Here is a 10,757-nt window from a genome sequence, read left to right on the forward strand (position 1 = left end):
GGGGAAGTTTTGCCGGACAGAGGGAGGGAGAAGGGGGGATCTTTCCAGACCCGATGCCAGTGCCCCCAAAATGCCAGTGCCAGGGCCCTCCTGATGCTGCCTTTTGGGGCGAGATCAGGAAAGGGGATCTTTGGGCACAGGATCCAAACAGCTCCTTCAACCAAACACTTGATTCAACAGCAGCGTGGCAGTCAAAGGAAAAAGAAGAAAAAGATGCACGGCAGCTCCCAGACATCTCCATGAAGTTACAAAAGACAGCTACATCTGCCTAAGTGCACTTCCATCCACTGGAAAAGCTTCTTAGCAGCAAGAAGTAAAGGGAACTGTGGGCAATACCTAGGTATGTCTCTAAATGGGTAAGACCGCACAGTCCCTACACTTCCACACGGCCTGGTCCTTTCCAGAGGTGTAGCCTGCCTTCTCCAAAGGTGGATTTCAGCTCAAACAGCTGGTTGAAGTGTCTGTCTTCCTCTCCTCACACCCGTAACCCTGGCAACCTCCCAGAGAACAGTCTGCATTCCTCGGTGGTCAGGGAGATTGCACTTTCCCACGGTCTCCCCAAAAATGGAAACCCTAGCATTTAGTAATGTCTTAATACAGATTGGGAGGGGGTGTTTGTGTGTGTCAGTCCTTAAAATTCAACTGTGCAAAGATTTAAGCCTGTCCCCCGCTATGCATATAGGCTGGGAGCCCCAATGGCAGGAGACTAATTGGGCTGAGTCCCTGCAAGAGGGGCCAAAACCAAAAGTCAGTTGAATCGTTTACATCAAGAAATACTCGCATGGGTGTATGCATTTTTGAAATTTGCATTAGTTTGTAATGTTAAGAGGTGTTTTAAACAAAAAACACTTTATACACATGAGCATTCCCTTGGAGCAGGCTCATGGTTGTTTTCTTTTCTGGAGGTATAAATGTTCTTAGCAGATGTTCAATCCCCCCGAAGGCTTCAGGCCTCCTCCTGACTGTTGAAAAGCTCCTGGGGAGACTGTAAGCAGCACCTCCTCCGCTCCCAGTCAGCAAAAGGGGATGGCAAGGGGTGCTTCATTGTGCACCTTGCAGCTGCAGTTAAAATTGCCTTAAAAGTGCCATTTGATATGGCAACACTGACGGGACAACCAAGGTTGCTGGTTCTCCTGCATATTCCTGCCTTTCCGTGGGCTGGGCTGGATGACCCTTGGGGTCCCTTCCAGATATAGATATATATGCAGGAGTATATGATTCTTTGGAATGTGCTTGAGAAAGAAGAAACAGACCTTTGTGAAGAAAACGATGCAGTACAAATGATGGGTGCCTCTTTTATACCCCTACTCTTTTAGTTCATCTTAAAGAAATTGGGCCTACTGATAATTCTCTGTGCTTCGTTCCTTAATGTTAGATCTTGTGTAGTTATTATCACCCTTATGTTTTGGGCACAAGCCTACTTATGCATGGTGGGGGAACAAAAGGGTGGGGGAACAAAAGGGTTTCTGAAATGAGTGGGCTTCCCTATTCACACTTCAGGGCAGAAGGGGGAGATAGAGGGAACGCTCTGCCTTCTCCCTAATCATGGCAGACAAGGTCTTCATCCTACCTTCAGGACCTGCCCAGAAGAGGAGCAGCATCCATACAGAGAACGGTAGGAGACAAATTGTCTTGGGATCTTCTGGGTTTGAGGGGGTGAGCGTTGGGATGGGACCCTGTCTCCTGCACTTGCACCGGGATCAGTCTGTGGTTTCCTTCACCAACATCAGTGTCAGAATAAACAGGCTTCCCAAAAAATTAAAGTCTTTATCCCCTAACCTGAATTCCCCTAAGCCCCGGGTCAGGAAGACAGCTTTGTTTTGGGATGCTCCGCAAGGTATACCTGATGCTGCATCCGGGGGAAAATCTATGAGATGTTTTCTCTAATGAAAAAGGTACTTCTAGCCAGATGCAAAACAAGCTTGGACAATTTGTTGTTGTACTAACGAGGGCAATGAAAAGTCTAGTTTTTAAGTAGGGGTCAACGGCTAGAAAGAAGGGATGCCGGTGGCGCTGCGGGTTAAAGCACAGATCCTAGGGCTTGCAGATCAGAAGGTTGGTGGTTCGAATCCCCGCCATGGGGTGAACTCCTGTTGATGGGTCCCTGCTCTTGCCAGCCTAGCAGTTTGAAAGCATTTTTGTGCGCTGCTCTGGTTCGCCAGAAGTGGCTTAGTCATGCTGGCCACATGACCAGGAAGCTGTACGCTGGCTCCTGCCAACAAAGTGAGATGCGCACTGCAACCCCAGACTCTGCCACGACTGGACCTAATGGTCAGGGGTCTTTACCTTTTACAAAAGTCAGAAGTAAGTCTGCTGTTGTAAGTGTAGCTGTTGGGGTTAGGGTCATTGTTAGGGTTGGGGTTAGGCTTAGGGGTCAGGGTCAGGGCCTCTCCCTGACTGTTTAAATGTTCCCAGGCAGAATGCAAGCAGCACCTATGTTTCCAGTCAAGAATAGTGCATGGCCATGTTTACTTCTTGGCTCAACTTGCAGCTGCCGGATAGGTGTGGATCCCTTAACTATACCTAAGCCGCCTTCAAAGTGCTCTTTAAGAGGGCAACATTTGCTGCACAACCAAGGTTGCAGGATTGTTCCCTGTAAGGGACTCTTGCATGTTCCTGTGCTGCAGCGTGTTGGACTGGATGACCCTTGGGGTCCCTTCCAGAGCTCTATATACCATCGTTATTCTTTGGAAAGGGCTTCAGAAAGAAGAAAGAGGAATAGCATTTAATGTTCTTAGCAGATGTACAATCTCCCACGAAGGCTTCAGGCCTCCTACTGATTGTTGAAAAGCTCCTGGGGAGACACTAAGCAGCACCTCCTCCGCTCCCAGTCAGGAAAAGGGGGTGGCAGGGGGTGCTTCATGGCACAACTTGCAGCTTCAGTTTAAATTGCCTGAAAAGTGCTATTTGATAGGGCAACACTGACGGCACAACCAAGGTTGGAAGTGGTTCTGCATATTCCTGCCTTGAAGTGGGCTGGGCTGGTTGACCCTTGGCGTCCCTTCCAGATATAGATATATACACCATTATAGGATTCTTTTGGAATGTGCTTCAGAAAGAAGAAACAAGTTTGTGGAGTAAATGATGCAGGTCAAATGATGGGTGCCTGTTTTATACTTCTACTCTTTCAGTTCACCTGAAAGAAATCGGGTCTTCAGGTTTGCTGTCTTAATGTCAGGTTTTGTGGATTTATTATAACCCTTATGTTTTGGGCACAAGCCTACTTATGCATGGAAAACCAATGAGTGGGGAAAAACAAGGATTGGTGAGATGAGTGGGCTTCCCTGCACACACTTCAGGGCAGAAGGGGGAGATGGAGAGAACACTGTGCCTTCTCCCCCCTAATCTGTCTTCCCTCCGTAATCATGACAGACAAGGTCCCACCTTCAGCGCCTGCCCGGAGGAGGAGCAGAACCCATACAGAGAACAGTAGGAGCCAAATTTTCTTGGGCTCCTCTGGGTTTGAGGGGGTGAGCATTGGGATGGGGCCCCTGTCTCCTAAAGCAATGCGTTTGTACTAGGATCACTTTGTGGTCTCCTTCACCAACATCGGTGTCAGAATAAAGAAGCTTCCTAAAAAGTATAGTTGTCAGGGGTTCAGGAGCAGAGGCAAGGGCAAGGGAGGAAACAGAGAGCGAGGGGGAGGAGGCAGAAGAAAAGATGAGTGATGACGACGACCCGAGATCTCCGAGTCTTTCCAGTGAATCAGAAGATTCACAGAAAGGAGCACCAGTGGCCAGGGCAAGGGGGGAGCCTAGGGGGACACCCCAGGAAGATAGAGCCAGAGGGGACTCAGAGGGGAGCAGTTGGAAATCGGGACCAGCGTCACCGCCAGAGAGCAGGGAAGAGGAAGGGCGCCAGGGATCAAGCGCTGGCAGCTCACAACAGGGGGGAGGGCACGAGTCAGGAGTGGCCACACCTCCATCGGGGAGCGAAGAAACGGTCAGACGGAAGGTGGAAGGTTGGGCGCGCGCGACAAGTTCAAATGCACAGGAAGGTGGCGCAGTAGGCAGCCCGGAAAGGGAGCCAGGTCCTAAAGCCCGCCGAAAGGAGGGAGAAGAGTCAGGGGGGTCAGCGTCAGCGTCAGAGGAATCCCGGAAGGAAGAGACCCCGGGGGGCAGAGGGACCCAGAGAAGAACAGTCAGGCGGAAAAGGTGGAGCAAGGCTAGGATATTAAGTTGGTGTACAAGGGGCGGAGACTCAGATGGAGCTTCGCCGATCTAACCATTAGACGTAGGGTTGCACGCAGCAGCTTGAGAATGGAAACCGTAACTCAATAAAGACTTTTATTTAATGATCGCTGGCTAGCGTGATCCTCTGTGAGCTAGGATCTGGAAGCAACTCTGACAGTAAGCTCCATCCCATGAATTGTGGGCATCTACAGCCTCGCGGAGAGGAGAGAAAGCGGGTGCCTACTAGCGAGCTCACGAACGGCAGACAACATGACGGCCGAACAGCAGATAGTGGAACTCAGAGAAGCAGTGTCGCGCCTGAATGCCGAGGCTCTTGCATCCAGGAAGAGAGAGGAGGACGCAGCTGCCGCCTACAGGGATCTCCAGGTCAGGTTGGAAGTGCTTACGAAGCAAGGGCAACTGACACCCAAACCGGAGGGGATTGGGTTGGGGAGACGAACAGGCGGTTTGGTCTCTCACTTCGATGGGAATTTGCAACAGTACCCCAACTTTAGAGCAGATGTAATGTGTGCACTGCAACTGCTGAACAAAGACTTTAGAGATGAGCAAGAGAAGGTGGGATTCATCATGTCCCATTTGCATGGAGATGCTAAAGCATGGCTGCGCAATTTGTGGAGAGATAAGGATCCGGCGCTCCAAAACGCGGATGCCTTTATTAAAGCGATGGATGGGTGCTTTTTGTCAAGCATTGACGTGGATCTTGCTCGGCAGCAGATACATGGACTGAAGCAAGGGAGGGCCAGCGTAAGGCAGTACCATGCCCGCTTTTTCGCTTTGGTCAGTGCTCTGGAATGGGACAGAGATTCGGCTCCTGTAAGAGACCTGTTTTGGGAGGGATTGCACGGCTCGGTTAAAGATGAAATTGCGAGGGGGGAGAGACCCCGGACCACGCAGGAGATCGTTCAGAGGGCGCTGGCGGTGGGGGTGCGGCTGGAAGGACGTCCGTGGAGCAGTGGCGAAGGGCGTGGAGGGCGCGAACCAGCCAGGGGCTCCTCCTTCCTTCCCAGAGAAGCAGCGCGTGCGCAATCCACGCCTCCGCCAGGAGGAGGAGCGGAACCTATGGAGGTTGGAGGTGCAAGGGCTCAGTCAGCAGCCAGAGCCCTAGCACCGGCAGCAGTGAAAGCGAAGCCTCCTAGAGGGAACAGGAAGTGTTACATCTGCGATGATCCACAGCATATGGCGAAAGAGTGTCCCCAGAGGCTCCACAAGCACACTGCAGCCTCAGCAATGGTAACTGCAGCAACGCAGCAAGGACAACCACAGCAGGGAAACGACGGAGTCTGGTTGGAAGAGGCACTGGGGCCCAGCCAGACGTGTCAGTGAAGCAGTCCCCAGAGATTTTACAGCCCATGGACCCCCTCCCGCCCAAACCGGTAGTGAGGCTCACCGCGTCGCTCCAGCTGCCCAATGGAATCACCATGGACGTGCCAATCACCATTGACTCCGGAAGCAATGCGGACTTTATAGGGCAGGACTTTGTCGACCGGCACGCTATACAGTTGCTGCCTGCCACGCTGCCCCTGCAGGTTGTCACGGTGGATGGCAGGGAGCTGCTAGGGGGGCAAGTGGTGAAGCAGACGCCACCAATGGTGATGCGACTTGGGAATCACAGGGAAATCATCAGCTTCAATGTCACTCAACTATCGGACACGCCCATTGTATTGGGCATGAGTTGGCTGGACAAGCACAGCCCGACGCTGGCTTGGTACCAGAGGCAGCTGACCTTCGGCTCTTCCTTTTGCGCTGAACACTGCATCGTGCCCAGGCAGGAAGGAGAGGAAGAGGAGTCACAGCTGCAGCTAGGCACGCTGCAAGCGGTTCCCCACAAGTACGCAGAATTTTTGGAGGTTTTCTGCGAGAAGGAGGCAGACAGGCTACCCCCCCACAGACCATATGACTGCAAAATTGACCTGCTGCCGGGGGCGGCGCTGCCCAAAGGGAAGCTGTATTCCATGTCTGAGGACGAACTGCAGGAACTCAAAGAGTTCATAGATCATAATTTGGAGCGCGGTTTCATCCGAGAGTCCAAGGCAGCGGGGGGCAGTCCGGTATTCTTTGTTAAGAAGAGGGACACGCCCCAAAAAAGACTTGTAGTGGACTTTCGCATCTTGAACAGTGTGACCAAGCCATCGGACTTCCCCATGCCCCGAATCGACGACCTCCTCGCAAAGGTACGGAAGGGCAGAGTGTTCACCAAGTTGGACCTGCGAGGGGCATACAACCTCATTCGCATGCGGGAAGGAGATGAGTGGAAGACAGCCATGTTCACGCCCCTGGGCACCTACGAATATAGAGTTATGCCTTTTGGATTGCAAAATGGCTCCCACGTTTTTCAAGCTTTCATGCATCACGTGTTGGCGGGGCTCCTCTACAAGACGTGCGTCTGTTTCTTGGATGACATCCTGATCTTTTCGGAATCGCAGCAGGAGCATGACAGACACGTCAAGGAAGTGCTGAGCAGGCTACAGCAACATAGGCTTTACGCCAAGCTGGAGAAGTGCCAATTCGACGTGACGGAGGTGGATTTCCTGGGCTACAAGTTGTCTGATAAAGGGCTCGCCATGGACAGCGCCAAGGTCCGAGCAGTGTTGGATTGGAAAAGCCCACGCAACCGGAAGGAGGTCCAACGGTTTGTCGGCTTCGCGAACTTCTATCGCAAGTTTATCAAAGGCTTTGCGATGCAGACAGCGGCCATCACGGACACGCTCAGCTCCAAGAAAAAGAAGTTCATCTGGACAGAGCAGGCGGAGCAGTCCTTTCAGGCACTCAAGCGTCTCTTCGCGTCGGAAGAGCAGCTGCTTCATGTCAACCCCAGCAGGCCGATGAGGGTGGAGACAGACGCTTCGGACAGAGCCGTGGGAGCAGTCCTGCTGCAGAAAGACCCGCAGGGGGTTTGGAGGCCGGGAGCGTTTTACTCAAGGAAGCTCAGCAAGTCCGAACAGAACTACACCATCTGGGACAGGGAGTTGCTGGCCATTCATGCAGCGTTCAAAGCGTGGAGGCACTTCCTGATCGGCGCCAAGCACACGGTGCAGGTCTGCACGGACCACAAGAATCTAGAGCACTGGCGCACGGCACAGTTCCTGAACCAGAGGCAGATACGTTGGGCTGAGTTCTTTGCGAATTTCGACTTCCGAATAGAATATGTCCCGGGGGACACCAACATCATGGCGGATGCTCTCTCCCGTAAGCCACAGTATCTGGAGGAGGCAACGCCAGCGGCCGCCGTGCACATCTTCGCACCGACAGTGTGGGCGTGCGCGGCGGCAACAGTTGACCTGGATGCGGTGCGACGAGCGTTGCAGGATGACTCCTTCGCGCAAGCAAAGATGGCAGAGGTGCACAGGGGCACGGCAGCGACCGACGAGTTCCAGCTGCGAGATGGTTTGCTCATCCGTAAAGGGGCCATCTACGTGCCGGGAGACGAACTTCGCGCCAAGGTACTGCAGCAGCTGCACGACGCGCCCACTGCCGGGCACTTTGGCAAGGAGAAGACGGTGGAATTAGTCGCCAGAGACTTCTGGTGGCCCGGAATGAGAGGGGAAGTCGCGGACTACGTGGCGAGGTGTGACACCTGCCAGAGGGCCAAACCAGTGCACAGACCGCCGGCCGGACTGCTGGAACCGCTGCAAACTCCGTTCGAACCATGGGAGAGAGTGGCCCTGGACTTTGTCACGGATCTGCCCAGCTCGAGGGGCAAGACGGCTGTGCTGGTGGTGGTGGACTTGTTCTCCAAGATGGCACATTTCATTCCGTGTGCGAAGGTGGCCACGGCGGAACAAACCGCCAAACTGTTCATAGACCACGTGTTCAAGGTTCACGGTCTGCCGCGGTCTATTCTGTCCGACCGAGGGCGACAGTTCATCTCAAACTTCTGGCAGAGGCTGATGGGCTTCCTGAACGTCAAGATCAACCTGGCGTCGGCTAGACACCCGCAGACCAACGGGCAAGCGGAGCGGGTCAATGCCATCATGCAGCAGTACCTGAGATGTTATGCGAATCAACAGCCTGCGACGTGGGTGGATTACCTGCCTCTCGCCGAGTTCGCCTACAACAACACGAAGCACGTGTCCACGGGGGTCACGCCGTTCTTCGCCAACAACGGGAGGCACCCCAGAACCTTCCCGGGACTGGAAAGAATGGGGGAGGGGGAGCCGCAGACAGCAGATGCGTTCGCGTCGGAGTTGCAGGAGGTCCACGATCAGCTGCGGCGGCACCTGGAGCTGGCTAAACACGCATACAAGGTACAAGCGGACAAACACAGAAGGGTTGGCGAAGAGATCCATGTGGGAGACTGGGTCTGGTTAGCAGCCCACGCAGTGCCGGCCAGGTCGTTGGCGAAGAAGAAACTAGGGCATAAACAACTGGGGCCCTACCAAGTCGAAGAACAGGTCAACCCGGTGGCTTTCAGGCTGGCTCTTCCGGAAGGTTCCAGAATGCATCCGGTGTTCCACAGATCGGTGCTCACTCCCTACAAGGCACCTCACAGGTTTCAGGAACCAGGAACGGCACCGGGTCCGCTCCGAGAGAGAACCGGGCAAGGGGGAGTGGCACAGGAGGAGCGCATCAACGAAGTCACGGAGATTTTGGACTCCAGATGGGGGGAAGAGGGGGTAGAATACCTTCTCGCCAAGGAGGGCACCCCGGCCAGTGCCAACAGCTGGGTGCCGGGCTACGCTTTAGACGAACCTCTGCTCAAAGAAGAGTTTCATGCCCTCTTCCCACACAGGCCAATGCCAGCAGACTTTTTCGACGACTGGCTTTTCACGCCCACGCTTTCAGCCAGCACGTTCCGGGGGTTCGACTCGGACGAGGAACCGACACGAGACGCCCGTTCCCCGGAGGGGTCACCCTCGGGATCTGCTTCAGAACCCTCGTATTGGTGGGATGATCGACCAGAGGAGCAGTTCCGCAGAAGGTGGCTGGAGGGTCCAGGACGAGCAACGTCTCCAGAAGGCAACGAGGGAGAGATGGACATGGACGTTTTCGGGGACGACCCGGGTTTCGAGCACGGCGGCACAGAGATGGAAGCGGAGGTGACCGTCGTCAACGAGAGCAGGGAGGAAGAACCGGAAGACTTCGGATGGCGGCCCGCCACGGGAAGCGAACTGTATCCGACATTCGTCCCCCTGACACAGCAGCACCCAGATCCCGCACCGGAAGGAGGGGAGGGGGGAAGAGGGGGCTTCGAGGGGGGGATGGATGTCAGGGGTTCAGGAGCAGAGGCAAGGGCAAGGGAGGAAACAGAGAGCGAGGGGGAGGAGGCAGAAGAAAAGATGAGTGATGACGACGACCCGAGATCTCCGAGTCTTTCCAGTGAATCAGAAGATTCACAGAAAGGAGCACCAGTGGCCAGGGCAAGGGGGGAGCCTAGGGGGACACCCCAGGAAGATAGAGCCAGAGGGGACTCAGAGGGGAGCAGTTGGAAATCGGGACCAGCGTCACCGCCAGAGAGCAGGGAAGAGGAAGGGCGCCAGGGATCAAGCGCTGGCAGCTCACAACAGGGGGGAGGGCACGAGTCAGGAGTGGCCACACCTCCATCGGGGAGCGAAGAAACGGTCAGACGGAAGGTGGAAGGTTGGGCGCGCGCGACAAGTTCAAATGCACAGGAAGGTGGCGCAGTAGGCAGCCCGGAAAGGGAGCCAGGTCCTAAAGCCCGCCGAAAGGAGGGAGAAGAGTCAGGGGGGTCAGCGTCAGCGTCAGAGGAATCCCGGAAGGAAGAGACCCCGGGGGGCAGAGGGACCCAGAGAAGAACAGTCAGGCGGAAAAGGTGGAGCAAGGCTAGGATATTAAGTTGGTGTACAAGGGGCGGAGACTCAGATGGAGCTTCGCCGATCTAACCATTAGACGTAGGGTTGCACGCAGCAGCTTGAGAATGGAAACCGTAACTCAATAAAGACTTTTATTTAATGATCGCTGGCTAGCGTGATCCTCTGTGAGCTAGGATCTGGAAGCAACTCTGACAATAGTCTATCCCCTAACCCTAACTTCCCTAAGCCCCGGGTCAGGAAGACCGTTTTGTTTTGGGATTCCCTGCAATGCACACCTGCGCATGTTCTAAGGCTGCAGCTGGGGGAAAATCTCTTTACGAGATGTTTTCCATAATGAAAATGATATTTCTAGGCAGGTGCACAAATAAGCTGTACAATTTGGGGTTGGAATAACGAGGGCAATGGAAAGTAGTTTTTAACTAGGGGTCAAAGGTCGGAAAATAAGTACGTGGGTGGTGCTGTGAGATAAACCACAGAGCAGATCAGCCGATTAGAGGACTTGCCGATCAGAAGGTTGGTGGTTCCAATCCCCCCAACGGTGAGCTCCCATTGCTCTGTACTTACTCCTGCCCAGCTAGCATTTTGACAGCGTTTCCGTGCGCTGCTCTGGTTCGCCAGATGCCTTTTACATGACTTGGAAGCTGTATGCCGGCTTCCTCGGCTAATAAAGTGAGATGAGCACCGCAACCCCAAAGTTGGTCACGACTGGACCTAATGGTCAGGGGCCCTTTTACCTTTACCTTTACTTTTCACAAAGGTCAGAAGTTGTAAGTCTGCTGTTGTAAGTGTAGGC

Source organism: Podarcis pityusensis (genome assembly GCF_964106645.2).
Source record: "Podarcis pityusensis genome assembly, chromosome: Z".
In the NCBI taxonomy this organism is placed as follows: Eukaryota; Metazoa; Chordata; class Lepidosauria; order Squamata; family Lacertidae; genus Podarcis; species Podarcis pityusensis.